We start from the raw sequence: 16025 nt of genomic DNA, 5'->3' as shown, positions 1-16025 counted from the left end.
ATTCGATTCTGTTGTTGTTCGTGGGAAGGAATCGAACTCGGGTCGCCGGATTCGCCGAGCAGCGCGTTCACCGCCACACACACACACGCGCGGCGAGAGTGAACACTGCTTTTTGTGTTTCGTTTGTCGTCCTTCTCCCGCACCTCCTATTAACACGGTTAGGTGGGTGATGGGTGGGTGGGTGGTGGGTGATTGGGTGGGCGGCTACATACGGTGGGCAAGAATAAGTTCAACATACACACCAAAAACATGATTGCTGCTCACACAAAAAACCTGAGTTCGGGAGACCTGACAGTAGCACACACAGCCCCCCCCCCCCCACCATTTCCTGTACCAGCCCCTGCCCCCCATCACTCCACCCCCTGTAACTCCCCGCTAAACCCCACACCATTGGGTTCTGACCTCCCGCACACACACAAACACACCAAGTACGCGTCTCATCGCAGCGTCTCTCGACCAGCAGCAGCTTCTTGTCTGGCACCTCCTCCCCAGACATCCCCCATCTCCACACCCACCCTCCGAGTCATTCGCTCGAAGTCGCGAATCTGAAAACGACAACAACAACAACAACCAACAACAAAAAGCAACAGCTTATGGAACAATAAGAATACGTTTTACCCTTAGCCTTCAACAGACTGCTGGGGCAAAGTGTTGCTAAGCGAGGGGCACCTGCAAAGGCCGGTGTGCTGACCTGAGATGACCTGAGATGACCTTAGCTGACCTTAGCACCGCCGTGGCAGCATCCCAAGTTGTTTTTACGCAATGCATTAATAATAATAGGGGGGGGGGGGGTATGAACAAGCAGACTATGTTGTACCCTTTCTGGCAATACAACTGGGAGGTTTTGAGATGTGAAAACACGAAATTGATAAAATGTCCAAGGCATCAAGTACTGTATTAACCACACAAAGTACACGCAAACGACCATGGTCTGATCATGTATGCGTTGTCTTTGCAACTGATTGGCCTCCACCAGAGCTACGTCATTGTCGCACCACGAGTGTGCGACCAGAGAACAACGCCAGAAGGTGAATATTACAACGACAAAGCAAGGGCATTTAAACATCTTAACACCTCCTGTTTTATTGTCAGTCAGGGTAAAACCTATTCTATTTGTCCAAGCCAACTTCCTATTCTAATTGTTCAAGCCAACTTCCTATTATTTTTGTCCATGCTTTGATAATGGCACGAAAGATTCCCAAAGCAGCAATAGCTCAGTGCACAGTTTTCATTCAACTCCCCGCTCAACATGTCACATGGCTCCACTGGACCGGTAGCCACGGACAAGACGAGAAGTGGCGGATACTCGATGTGGTGTGCAGGGTGCGGGGAGGGAGGTGTAGTGTGTTTGGCACCACTCCAAGCCGCCTTTGTATCCCCCAGTCCATTAAAATATGTCGCGTCTAATGTCTCGTTGTATCTCCCCCCCCCCCCGCCCCACCAAGCAAAAAGGTAAACATCGTTGGATGAGTGAAGAGATGGAGGTGGATGGGGGGGATGGGCCCCCCCGCTTAATTATCTGCATTAGTCACGTGCCATCAATTAACGCGCTCAGCTCCCTCGTGAACCATGAACGATGATGAACGATGCAGCCAAACGGGGAGAAGCGCTCAGCTGGGGATAGGAGGTGGTGGGGGGGGGCGGCACCGGGTGGGAGCGGTGGCGCAGCGGTTAGCGCACTTCACTACGAATCTCCCTACCTGAGTTCGATTCCCGGCCGCGGCTTTGCATCGGTGGTGAGTGATATAAAACTATAAACGAAACTATTTTTTTATTTATTTCATCAGGTCAGGCTCACTGGGCTATATAACTTTTTTTCAGAAGTGACCTGACCACAAATGATAGTCCAATGAATTGGCTTATCACGTGAACATTTATAGAAGCCAAATGCTCTGAACGCGTGTTATCTAAACGTGGACGGAAAACCCGGAGGATCCGGAGAAAAATCCACGCAACCATGTGGAGAGAGACACGCAAACTCCAAAAAAGCTGGACGTCAGGGTCGGGATGGGATCCACGACCTGCTGTATACTCGGCGAGGTAGTTAACATCTCGCCACTGTGGTTCGCCGCATGAACCGATCCTGAGCCACTTCAATTTAATGCGCTGGCAGTGGCTTCATCAGGACTTTCCCACGTAGAGACCCATATGGCTCGCACAGAGACCCATAGACTCACGGAAACCCAACGTTTATCTTTCCTCAGTGGGAGGTCGCACCTTCTACTCTGCTGCCCTCATTGTCTGGAATTCCCTTGCCCACATGGTGCAGGGTGGTGGGTGCAGGGTGCAGGGTCTAGGGTGCAGTGTGCAGGGTGCAGGGCGCAGGGTGCAGTGTGCAGGGTGCAGAGTGCAGGATGCAGGGTGCAGTGTGCAGGGTCTGAGTGCTGGGTGCTGGGTGCAGGGTCTAGGGTGCAGGGTGCAGGATGCAGGGTGCAGATTGCAGGATGCAAGGTGCAGGGTGCAGGGTCTGGGTGCTGGGTGCTGGGTGCAGTGTGCAGGGTGCAGAGTGCAGGATGCAGGGTGCAGTGTGCAGGGTCTGGGTGCTGTGTGCTGGGTGCAGGGTCTAGGGTGCAGGGTGCAGGATGCAGGGTGCAGATTGCAGGATGCAGGGTGCAGGGTCTGGGTGCTGGGTGCTGGGTGCAGTGTGCAGGGTGCAGAGTGCAGGATGCAGGGTGCAGTGTGCAGGGTCTGGGTGCTGGGTGCTGGGTGCAGTGTGCAGGGTGCAGAGTGCAGGATGCAGGGTGCAGTGTGCAGGGTCTGGGTGCTGTGTGCTGGGTGCAGGGTCTAGGGTGCCGGGTGCAGGATGCAGGGTGCCCCTCACCTTGCCTCCCCCGGGAGCGTCTCGTGCCCCGCTCTCTCGAGGAGCTCCCCCACGCTCCTCTCGATCAGCCCCAGCTCCAAGTTGGCCGCTCCCAGTGCCACGGCGTTAAGGTCATCCGCATCATCACCATCAGCAACATCATCATCATCATCACCATCACCATCAGCATCAGCAACATCATCATCACCATCAACATCAGCATCATCAACATCATCATCACCATCAACATCAGCATCATCAACATCATCATCACCATCAGCATCATCACCATCAGCATCATCATCACCATCAGCATCAATATCATCAACATCACCATCAACATCAGCATCATCAACATCATCATCAACAGCAATATGACCATTACCAGCAGCAGCAGCAGTGTAACCTCATTAGGGCAAGTGCTATGGACGAACATGTTGAGTTTATATTTGCAGTTAATAAATACACCCACCAGTATTTACCAGAGTGGCCGAGGCTTACGAACTGCAACCCTCTGCAACGATAAGTGGTGGTGACGTAGCCTGGTGGTAGCGACGTTCGTCGCCTCTTGCTGCAGAGGTTCACGGTTCGAAACCAGCGGGCCGCCCTGATTAACACTGCGGGCGGGTGTATGAGTCATAATAACAAACAAGCAAGACAATAATAGGTACGATCTGCTTCACTTGCCAGGACCATCCTGAAATTGAGTCATGATTAATTAAGGGCCATGAGACTCGGCGAGATTTCCCCCATGTGGTCCAGCGTAATTAGAAGAAGAAGAAGCCTCGGCATGGTCGAGTGAAGGATATGCCTCTCCATTGCTCGCTCCGACACCGCGTGGATTTTCTCCTGTAGCTGCTGCAGCTGGAGATTTGCCTGCACGCGCGCACCCGCACACAGACGGAGCGTGCCGACGATGTAGTTTTAATCTTGATGTGAAGCTTTCGTGACTGCAGGAATCCTATACTCTTTGGTTCTTTCGGTAAAGTCACGTGGGTAGAAATAAAAAATAAAATAAAACAAATCACGACGTTTCGATCGCAACACAAGCGGTCGTCATCATGATGACGACCTCTTGTGTTGTGATGGCGACCGCTTTTGTTGCGATCGAAACGTCGTGATTTGTTTTATTTTATTTCTAACTACGTGACTTTACCCAAAGAACTAATTGAGGATGTAGTTTTAGTTGCATCTAACCCAGGTGAGGATCTCAAGAGAGACCGAGATAAGAGGAGTCTCACCGGCGAAAAACGCCATCAGGGTTGTCACCAACATGACGAAAGGATTTGAAACTAATGACATATGTACATCAATGTCGGATTGTTTTTGTATCGGTTACCTGTGGATTTTTTTGCATGAAGAATGCGCCGTTTGCCATAGCTTATCAGTTGTATGTATCTATGTAGAATTACTTTCGAGTCGTACGTGACACTATTATTTAGATTATTTTGCTGCGAAAAATGTCCAAATGATAAACCACTTCGTTGAGTGGCTATCATTTGTGGCCAGCTCGCTTCTGAAAAAATAGTTAACGGCTCATTGGGCTTTGCCTGGTAGAATGTGGATGTTTTATTTGTATCTGAATGAAGACATTTGTTTACTTTTCTTGTACGTTGCACTCCTATCGTGGTCTTTGTATTGTCTGTTGTTGTAACCTTCTTACAAGCTCCGACTGGAAATCTGTGAAAAAGAGCTTCATAGCTCATCGGATTCCTCCTGCAGCGCCAATAAATATTCGAATTCTGAGATCAAGGCGCAGCGCTGCAATATCTAGCTCGCGACAATACTGGCAGAAGGGTCCTTCACTCAAGGGGGCTCTTGAGGGTATTGGGTCTACGACTCCACGCTGATTAGACGTCTTGGAGGTGGTGGAAGCTACCCCATGGACGTATCACCTGTGGTGTAGCCCATTTATATTCTGCTGGGTGTACAGGGAGGTCAGGCGGGTGGTGGAGATTGAAACAGACGAAACGTTCCCGATCGTTTCAACTGCCGGTAATGGCTTTGGCCAACCATTACAATGTATGTATGTTGAACTTCTTTCGCACCGTACGTAGCCACCCACTCAGCTAACCATCCACCCACCTTAACGTGTTCATCGGAGGTGCGGGTGTAAGCACAACAAACTAAACACACGAAACAAACAGTTCTAAATAAATTCGTTTTCAATCTCGATTTAAATGCGTACAGTTCCCAGCGGCTTCCTAAAGTGTTGAGAAAACGCAGCAGAAGCATGTTGAAAATAAAAATGATGACTGAGATTATTGTGAGCGAGTGAACGAGTCTTACCTAGGTAAATAATTACCATTGTCACGAAACGCACGGTCAGTTTAACACGTAGGCTTTCGCGACCAATATCATCCATTACACGTGTTTTTGGGGGGGAGTTAGATCGCGTAAATATATAAACGTGTCGTTAAACCCGCCACCACCCGACACAGCCATTAGTAAGGTTTGTCACGTAAACAGAACGTGCCAATTCGTTACTAGTACAGCACACCGGGATGTTGGAGAGCAAAACCACAACATTTACAATCCGAGTACGACGTTTCGCCAATAATTACAGCTAGCTTCATCAGGTGACAGCCACATTTGTGGATAAATCCTCCTTATGCGCATGCATAATCAATGTTGATTACCATATGAATTACCCAACCGGTCAACCATTGCTATTCATAAGCATTCATGAATCCTCCCCCCCCCCCCCACTTCGTCAAGAAGGACCCACAAGTGATGTCATCACATCTACCCCTCTATTTAAGGGACGAAACAGAAGGATTTCTCCACAAATCTGTCTGTCGCTTGATGAAGCCGGTTGTAATTACTGGTGAAACGTCGTACTCAGATTCTAAATGTTGTGGATTTGCTCTCCAACCCACCGGTTAGTGCTATACTCGTGACGAATTGGCACGTTGTGTTTACGTGACAACCCTTACTAGTTGGCTGTGTCGGGTGGTGGCGGGTTTAACGACACATTCATAGATTTACGCGATCTAACCCCCCCCCCCCCCACATCATGGAAACCAAACGGTGACAATTCGCGATGCTGTGGACGATACACGTCTAGCGCTCCCTCTCTGTCCGTGCCACGGACAGACTGATTCTCGAGTATTTCGAGAATCAGTCTATTTCAGAATCGGAGTATCAATTGAGACTGGAGAAATCCGATGAGCTATAAAGCTCTTAAATATTAGGGGGACACAGTTGGTGCATCTACCTGTAATCTCAGTCAGTCAACCGATGGCACCTGCTGGGTCTGCCCCGCGACCTCCTGCACTTAGCCTGGGAACAGCACGTGGGTCTGTCCCGCGACCTCCTTTGTCCAGCAGCGGAGCCTTCCCCACTTCACCCGATAACCCGCAAGATACACCTAGCCTGGCACAAGCGCCGTGGTGGTAACGACGTTTAGCGGCCGTTTGTTGATGTAGTTGTTGACCAGACAAATGCACACTAGATGGCGATAGAGAAACGCGGATCCGCGCGTTGGAAGGGGGCGATGCGGTGCCCATGGGAACGGCTGTTTGGGAGTCGCGATGACTCCGTCAGCCACGCTCCGGTGAGCGTGACCGGGCCTGGCAGTTGACTCTGTAAAGAGTACAAAGACAAAGATCCCCCGTATAGCCTCGAATGCTATCGCCAATAAACTGCAACTTGGATCACTACCTGTGAGATCTTCACTCAAAAACTGCTCTAGAGGAGTTGTACACCGCGAGCTGCCGCTGCGATTCAGTGGCGTGAAATTAAATGCGTCGCTCCGGATGACCGCTGCAAAGTATGATCTTGAGTTTTGATTATAGTGTGCTGATCTTTAAAGGTGTTTTGGAAAATTGTGATGCTCCTGCCGATACTCCTGCTGTTATGGAGTGACACATGCTGATAGCTATCGCTGCAAAGTTTGGTCGTACATGTTATGTATATCGTTTATTGTTTACATTTGAATCACAGTTCTTATCATCACTGTTCCATTGTTTTTATCGCTTTATTTTGGTGATTTCAAAAACGTTTTGGAAGAGCCATATTTGTTTGTTGTAGTACAGAGTTAGACTGATAACTTTCATCTGAATCGTCTTATGGTTGTTATTGTTTGACTTGCATCCCACTGGGATTTTTGCACACAGCGTTGATATACGGTGCTTTTTCTTGAAGACTTTGCTGTTTTTTCCTGGATTTTTCTGTTTGCGTGTAGTTACTTTAAGATGTTTCTTGTTCATGTTTTTTGTTTGTTGCGGTTGCACCCGAGTCAAGAGCCGCATGGCTCACAGGGCTATACCTAATAAATGAAACTGAAATAAAAAAGTGCCGTTAGCGAGCACCTATGAAGACCCGCACAGCGCACGAGGGGGTGGGTGGCCAGCACCACGCGTGGCCGCCTTTGTCTCCCGAGTGGCGATGTTTTTACGCACCGCACCAGGTACTCATTTGAGGCTGAGTCGACCTAGCGGATGCCTAGGATCGGTTCAGATAATCGTCACCGGTGTTAGTGGCCGCGAGTGGGAATCGAACTCGGGTCGCCGGGTTCGTAGCGCAGCGTAGCGCTAACCGTTACGCCACCGCTCCCTTTAAGAGTACACACACGCGCGCGTGCACACACAAAAGGTAAACATCACCCGTATAGCCTCGGCGGACTGTCGGGGCAAGCGCCGTTAGCAAACACCGAAGGAATGCTGCCACGTAAACGAGACAAACACCCGCCGACTTGCAGGCCGTCCGACAAATCAAATCACTCACTCACTTCATAGTCGATCGTACAAAAAATAAAGACACCCCCCCGTATAGTATAGCCTCAACAGACTGTTGGGTCAAGTGCTGTTAGCGAGCATCTACGCACGCCGGCAAGCGGCGAACATGCAGTGGGCGGGAGGGGGGAGAGTGTGTCTAACATCACCCCCGGCCGCTTTTGTTTTTCCCATTGCCGATGTTTTGCGCACCTCGTCAGATACTCGTTTAATGACGAATTGAGTTGACCCCATTGCAAACAATACAGAGCGAGGTCACTCGGGGACGTGGCAAGTGCAGCAAGTAGGTTGACAGGGCACTCTGTGCATGATGACCGCTGTGAGTTGGAGCGAACTGCGGTTTCCGTCTAATGGTGGGGCAGGAACCTCGTGTGAAACAAAGTCCGGAGACGCGTCAATGCCCTCTGCTCAACGGAACAAATACAAGGCCACGTTCAATGAATTCTCGTGCAAGTAGACGATTGCAAAAAGGTGACATGGGTCGAAAGGCGCAGCCCAGGAACTGCCCGGCTCACACCGCTGCTGGTGGAAGGGAGACCACGAGAGGGAGCCAGAAATCCCCGCTCGAGGCCAGATTGGCCTACTCTTCCACGCTGCTCAGACGTTTTGGAAGAGTATACGCAGAGCCATCATTGTGTGAGCAATCGTGGTGGAGCGATGCCGCAAGTGCTGTGAGCAGAATCGCCTGTGATTCTGTAGATTATAAGACGTTGACCGGAATATAAGACGCATCCCCACCAAAGATAAAGGGGGCCCGTGTGGTACACGGGGCAAGTGCTGTTGGCACGAGGAGGCGTTGTGACACAGGATCACAACCGGCCGCATTTGTCTCTCGAGTGCTCATGCTTTTTTTTATACACCGAACCACGTGACTCGCTTAAGGCTGAGTCGACCTAGCGAGATGGCCCAGGACCGGTTTAGACGCCGACCACGACACTACCGCTCGGCATTTTGTCGTACGTATACATAAACATTCCCCAAGGTAGCCTTACGCGCTATGTTGGGGGACGATTGCTGTGTATGGGATACGTAACATACTCACGGTCATAACCATCTCGGAGGCGTTCCTCGAGTTCATTTCCTCCTGCATGTCTCCGTGTCCTTAATGTCACCGTCGGAGGCAAGGGGAGGACTTCTTTATCCCAGCAGGCGATCAGCAGTGTGACGAAGCCACCGCTGATGTCTCGGGGACCACCCCCCACCCCCCTCGCGTAGATGCTCACCGTCGTCACCTGTAGTAACGGGTAACGCCAACTCTTGGCCAATGGCATCGCCCGCGTGCGCGTGCCTTCGCTGTTAATACAACGAAGCCGTCAGCTACAACACAGACAGCGATCCCCCCCACCCCCACCGTGTAGCCTGTAACGGACTGTTTGGGGGCAAGTGCTGTCAGGGACGTTGATATCATATATAGCAGCGGGGGGGGGGGGAGAAGTGCGTCCCATAACTCACAACAAGGCCGTAGCGATGGAGTCAACATTGGGGGGGGCTAAATCTTCCAGGGGGTCTGGGGGTCCCCCCCCCCCAAAAAAAAATCTATATTTGAAAACTAATTTCCTGCCATTTCCTGCCTAAAATATTAAACAATTCACTAATACATAGGATGGACGTTTGATGTATTTTTTACCATAATGTCTAATAGTACATTGTATTACATTGCTTTGTTTTTTTCTTTTTTTACCTTTTTTGTGTCATTGTATGTAATGGCAGAGATTAGGTATTAATAAAGTACAACCATAACCACAATCATATAAACAGGAATCTATCTCATAGCAATATATTGGGGGGGACATTGTGAGCATATTTGAATATTGGGGGGAATGTGTCCCCCACCCTAATATATATTATAATTACGGCTTTGACTCACAATTACACAGGGGACCACGTGTAGTCCTTGGGGCAAGTGCTGTTAGCGAGCACCTATCAAGGTCGGCACGACGGCACACACGACGTGGCTAACACCACGCCCGGCCGCCTTTGTCTTCCCCAATTGCTAATGTTTTATACACCGCGTCAGGTGATCATTTACGGCTGAGTCGACCTAGCGGGGAGGCCCAGGACCCGGTTCAAGTATTGGTCCACTTGTTATTGGTCGTGAGCCAGATTCGAACTCGGGCCGCTAGGTTCGTAGCGCAGTGCGCAAACCACGACACTTCAAAGACAAAACTATCCATGCAGATATCCAAACAGATATACATCCTATACAATAAACCATGAAAACTAATTTTATTTTACCAGGTGAGACCCACTGACCTATGTAGCTCTTTTCAAAAGCGACCTGGCAATCACAGATGATAGCTCAACGAAGTGGCTTATCACGTGGACATTATTAGCAGCCAGCATCTCTAAACGCGTGATGTTCAACGTGGAGGATAAACCGGAGGACGCGGAGAAAAATTCACACAGACACGGGGCGAGAAACATAGAAACCCCCACGATACAAGCGTCGGGATCGAACACACAACCTCCTGCGTACCAGGCGAGGGAGTTAACATCTCGCCCACCCACGGAAAGGGAGTCCCACAACATATGTGCGGTGGTCCACTAACCCCTCGCTGCTGCTTCCACACAACGGGTGCTGGATCACAGGCAGCTCGGTGCAGCGTAGCCAACACCACCAACACCATCATCATCAACACCGCCACCACCACCGCCGTCGCCACCACCGCCGCCACTACCACCAACACTACCACCCCTATCAACACCAACACCGGCACTACCACCACCCACACCACCACTACCACGAACACCACCACCGCCACTACCACCAACACTACCAGCACCACCAATACCACCACCAGCACGAACACCACCACCACCAACCGGGTATGAACCCCATGGCGAACTCCACTCCGTCTAACTTCGCCAGACTGTTTACTTCGTGACTACTTCGTGACTAAGCGTTCGTGACTGCAGGAATTCATATTCTTTGGGTCTTTCGGAAAGTCACGTAGATAGGCTCAGAGAAAATAATAATAATAAACTACGACGTTTCAATCACATCACAAGCGATCGTCATCAGGAGGGAGAAAAAATTACCCAAAAAATGTTTGCTTCGTCTCTACGGCGACACCAAGCGTCGCACCCACGCAAAACGCGTGGGGTTTTCTCCTGGTGATCCGGTTTTCCTCCTCCCCACGTGAGCAGTGACTATTATTATCATTAACAGAGCTCATCATTCATTGGATGGACACTTCTTTCAAATAAACAGTCCAATGGCAATATGTATTTACACTGGAAGAATCCGATGAGCTAGAAAGCTTTTTTTTTTACAGATGTGCAGTAGATGCGGCGGCTGCAGCGTCAGCACTTTCTGAACAAAAGTGCTTTGGCTCAATCTGGCTCTCGAGGGTAAAACAAATATTTGATTGATTTGAAGCTTCGTGACTGCAGGAATGACTCTTTGGTTCTTTCGGTAAAGTCACGTAAAAAGAAAAGAAAAGAAATAATAGAATACGACGTTTCGATTGCAACACAAGCAACCGTCATCAGGTGTGAAGGAATGCAAGCTCGGAGAGAGACACACATACAGAGAGAGAGACACATACACAAAGAGAGAGACACACAGAGAGAGACAAACACACAGATTATTAATTAGGGGGGCTGGTCGTCGTGGAGTGACGTCACGAGCGTTGTACACAAACATTCTGGGCTCATTATCGTAGGTAATAATAATGGGGGGGGGGGGTCCATTTGGAGGACATCACCTGCTCATGAATATTAATGAGGGGGGCTGATCTATGTGGAGTGACGTCATGAGCGTTAACCACAGACATTCCTGGGTGATGATAGTAGGTATTCATAGTATTACTGACGTGCTGAGTCGCCTAGTTTCCTTAGCGACTACTGACACTCGCCAAGGTGGGTGGGTGGAGGGGTGGGGGGGTGGGTGTGCCGAGTGGGTGAGCTGTGGATGCCCTTTAAAATTTGAATAAATAAAAAAAAGCATTCCGAGATGAAATTAGATGTGCGCGCAATGCCGTGGGCGTAGAGCGAACACATCACGTGACGGGTGGTAGGGGTGGGGTGAGCGAGGAAGACATCGTCTCTAAGAATGAGACATTTGCTTTCGTGGTGAGTGGCAATCCCACATCGAAACCAGCGCCCTCCTTTTCACCGTCCGGTGAGTTCGGGTACAACAGCACAGAGACACAATACGGGAAGTTACCACTCCCCCCTGCATCCCTCCTGAGTCACCAACGCATGTTCTAAGCAAAGCGATGTTTTATTTATTCTACCAGGTAAGGACCACTGAGCAACGTCATTATTTTTCGATTTAAAGCTTTCGTGATTGCAGGGATTCATCTTCTTGGTTCTTTCGGTAAAGTCACGTAGAAGGGAAATAATAAAATAATACAATTAAAACATTATACAATAATTCTCACGACGTTTTCGGCCACAACGCAAGCAGCCATCCTCAGGTGAAAAGACAGCGTCTGAATGAGACGCTGTCTTTCCGACAGACCTGTTCTTCACCTGAGGACGGCTGCTTGCGTTGTGGCCGGAACGTCGTGAGAATTATTTTAATATGTTTTATTTTATTATTTTATTATTTCCCTTCTACGTGACTTTACCGAAAGAACCAAGAAGAGTCATTATTTTTTTGAGACGCCACCTGGCCACAAATGATAGCTCAACGAAGTGGCCCATCGTGTGGAAATGTATCGCAGCCAAATACGATTAAACGCGTGTTTCTAAATGTGGGTGGAAAACCCAGGCGACCCGGATATAAAAGAAAATCCGCGCGACCCCCAAAGGCGTTAGGGTTTGAACCCACGACCTCCTGTATACCAGACGAGGTCGTTAAAATCTCGCCAATTCGACACCCCAATGTCACCTCGCGTGTTCATCTCATCGAGGAGCGTATACCACCATCACAGAAGCGGCTTTTTGGCTATGAAAACATTGCATTCTGACTACAAGTATTGTGGTTAATGCAGACAAGATTCCTTGTAAAATAATTCAGTTTGGTGTTTAAACATCTTAACACCTGTTTTGTTGCCAGAAAAAAAGGGGAAAACCTATTCTCATATTTTGCTGCTGGCAAAGGAGGTCCCATGATGTAGATGGTCACCCCGAGCTCTCATTACTCTGATTGTGGCATTGTCTTTATGCTGTTCGCCTTTTGGCGTCCTCTGGTCTAACACCGTTTGAGACTAGGCTCCAAAAAAAGCTGTCTCTGGTTTGGACCAATCAGTTTCAAAGACAATGCATATATTATCAGAGTACGTTTTTTGTTTGCATTCTGACCACAAGTATGGTTAATGCAGACATGATTCCTTGTAAAATAATTCAGTTTGGTGTTTTAACATCTTAACACCTGTTTTGTTTCCAGAAAAAAAGGGGAAAACCTATTCTCATAATTTCTTTATATCTGGCGTTTTGTGTTCAGTCTGTTGCCCTTCCCCCCGTGCCTCCCATGAGTACGGTGCAAAAGAAGTCCAATGTGCACGCAGATACATGAACCGCGAGCCTCGTGCGGGCAGGACGAGGCCTGCACATGCACCACTTGTGCACGCGTCACGTTTTATCGTCTAGATCGCTCAGATTGCCACTAAGCTTGCTTCAAACTGACCTTGTGGTTCAAGTTCAAGTTCATTTATTAGGTATAGCCCTGTGAGCCATTCGGCTCTTGAATCGGGTGCAACCGCAACAAACAAAAAACAAAAACATGAACAAAAAACATCTTAAAGTGAATATGTGACTAAGTGCAAACAGAAAATCCAAGAAAAGACAGCAAAACATTGCAGAAAAAAGCACCGTACACCAACGCTGTGTGCAAAAATCCCAGTGGGATGCAAGTCAAACAACAACAACAACCACAAGACAACTTAGATTAAGGCCATCAGTCTAACCCTGTACTACAACAAACAAACATGGCTGGTCTATAATACAGGTTTTGTGGGTTAAATATATATATAAATGTGTCGTTAAACCCGCCACCACCCAACACAGCCAATTAGTAAGGTTTGTCACTTAAAAAGAACATGCCAATTAGTTACTAGTACAGCACACCGGTGTGTTGGAGATCAAATCCGCAACATTTACAATCTGAGTGCGACGTTTCGCCAGTAATTAAAACCAGCATCATCAGGCGGCCGCCATATTTGTGAAGAAATCCTCCTGTTTCGTTCCTTAAATAGTGGGATAGATGTGGCTGCTCACAAGTTACCCCCATTGACGTATGGTGACCTGTATAGGCATGCATTTAAACAATTCATTATTTTATGATTGAACACGTGCTCTCAAGACGAATGGATATTCAGACTACACAATCCGTAAAGCTGTCACCCCAACCGTTGGGAAAGAACCATCTGAGGACCCAATCAAAATCATCACCTTGCCATACATAGCAGGGTCACCAAAAATGTTTAGAAAATCTTGAGCAAACACAAGCTCCAGGTTCGATTTAACAAATCTGTAAAGGATGTGATTCCTGACATGCAATACCCTGGTGTCTACAAACTGAGTTGTGGTTGTGGCAGCAGTTACATCGGGGAAACTATGCGACATGTCTCGGACCGCGTTTGTGAACACAAGGCAGATCTGAAACACGGTAGGACCAATACATCGGCCGTTGCTGATCATTGTTTTAACGCTGTGGGCTCACACGAAATTGATTTTTCTAAGACGGAGGTACTCTGCAAACCTACCAGCTACCTTCAGAGATGTGTTCATGAAGCCATCCAGAGATATAAACACAGACACAACGTCAACCGAGAAGATGGATACAAACTGAGCAATCATTGTAAGGACGTTCTTAACCAGGTAAAGTCTTAACTGACTGTGATGTTTCCATCCTACCTGCCAATGTCAGCTGTTATTTCCGACTCTCTGTGTCTCTCTCTCTATATATGACTCTCTGTTAGATCTCTCACATGCCCTTTGGATTGCATCTATCAGGCTCCCACGTCATTTGGATTGCATCTCTCAGGCTCACACGCCCTTTGGATTGCACTCTAATGGTGATAATCTCTCATCAACACTGCTGTTGTGCGCATATGCGGGCATGATACTCTTATGCGGTGACGGAAGCTCATTCATGCTAATCTCCCTCCCTAATCTCTCTCTCTAATCTCCCCCGTTTACACAACTGAGGTGCTTGCGTCCGTGGATATAATTATTTTCAGCTCAGAGCCCGCTTGCTTGACCATCGCCACGTATATAGCCTCTTGTTGAAACTGCTCTCTCGCTGGTTCAGCAGTTCCACTGCTCGATTATATGTTTTCCGCCTGAGGACGACCGCTTGTGTTGCGATCAAAACGTCGTGATTTATTTTATTTTAAACCTACGTGACTTTACCGAAAGAACCAAAGAGTACAGTACATACAATTCAATGTTGTGTGTTTCTCTCTCTGTATCTCTGTGTTGTCTCTCTCCGCTTGTGTGTCTGTCTGTGTGTCTCCGTGTCTGTGTTTTGTCTCTCTCAAATTTAGCAATCTTTGGAAGAACGTAATCAACCAGGTAAGGTACTGACTGTTGTGTTAGCCGACTCACTGTGTTGTATTGCATTGTATTTCTAAGTTTACTAGGTTTGTTTTCTACCAGTTGCTTGTGTTGCAATCGAAACGTCAAATTATATTATTTATTTATTTTCCTTTCTACGTGACTTTACCGAAAGAATCCAAGAGTAATTATATACACATCTTAACATTTGAGCTGCTTGGCCGCCCGTGTGGGATTGTTTCAGACAACATTGAGTGATTCATCGAACCCCTGCATAGCCTTCTCCAAGTCAACTGTCTCCGCTTGAAAACGAAAGTTACATTTCCTATGTATTCTAATCATCATCATCCATGGTCAGTCAATTGCTAGATCAAGGCGCTGATACTGAGAGAAAGGGTCAGACCGACCGCAGCTTGTTCTCTCTATTGGTGTTCAGAGCGCTGTGTAACGCTGCAAGGATGAGTGGTCTTCGTGGGTTGCTGTACCACCAGGAATAGGTTTGTATTTTGCTGAGCATTTATGTTCAATAACCGTCCAGCTCTGCCACTGAGTAAATGCCACTGTACATGCAGGGGCGATTTCTCCTCTGCCTCGCTGCCCATACTCGCGAAGGTGCATTCACAATCCTCAGTCATGCGTTTGGGGGTATCGCAAGATTAAAGCAACACACTGTTATACATTATTATTACGTTTTACCAAATTCCTTCCCTTCAACCTACTCCCTGTTCATCCTATTCTGCGCACATTCATTGCAAAATGTGTGTGTGTGTTGCGTGGGTGGGGTAGTGGGCAGTGTGCTCATGACCGGTTCTGGTTTGACATCAGATGTCTCGCTCTGAAGCAGTCGAGCGGCATTATCTTTTCATCGGCTGCCCTACGCTATATGGAAAATACCTGGGCTGTCGCTCCACAGGGAGCTTTGGGTCTTCTTAGTCATGGTCATGCCCACCATTCCCTATGCTTGCGAAACCTCGACCCCCCTAATGGAGCATTTTCACCGGTTAGAAACATTTAGACTGACCTGACTACGATCCATCCGGGGT

At 48.3% G+C, this 16025-nt stretch overlaps 1 long non-coding RNA gene across 1 annotated transcript; it reads right to left on the bottom strand.

Annotated features, from left to right (window-relative positions):
* Window positions 1-372: 372 nt before the first annotated feature.
* LOC144723251 (uncharacterized) lies at window positions 373-8852 on the bottom strand. The gene is made up of 4 exons (XR_013586141.1): window positions 8579-8852; window positions 3611-3676; window positions 2822-2916; window positions 373-545 (listed from the first exon to the last, which is right to left on the bottom strand). It is a non-coding gene; the product is annotated as an uncharacterized LOC144723251 (long non-coding RNA).
* Window positions 8853-16025: the final 7173 nt, after the last annotated feature.

This window comes from Lampetra planeri, chromosome 17, assembly GCF_965212315.1.
Source record: "Lampetra planeri chromosome 17, kcLamPlan1.2.h2, whole genome shotgun sequence".
In the NCBI taxonomy this organism is placed as follows: Eukaryota; Metazoa; Chordata; class Hyperoartia; order Petromyzontiformes; family Petromyzontidae; genus Lampetra; species Lampetra planeri.
Note: the sequence above shows the minus strand (reverse complement) of the source record. Positions and strands in the feature narration are given on the sequence as shown.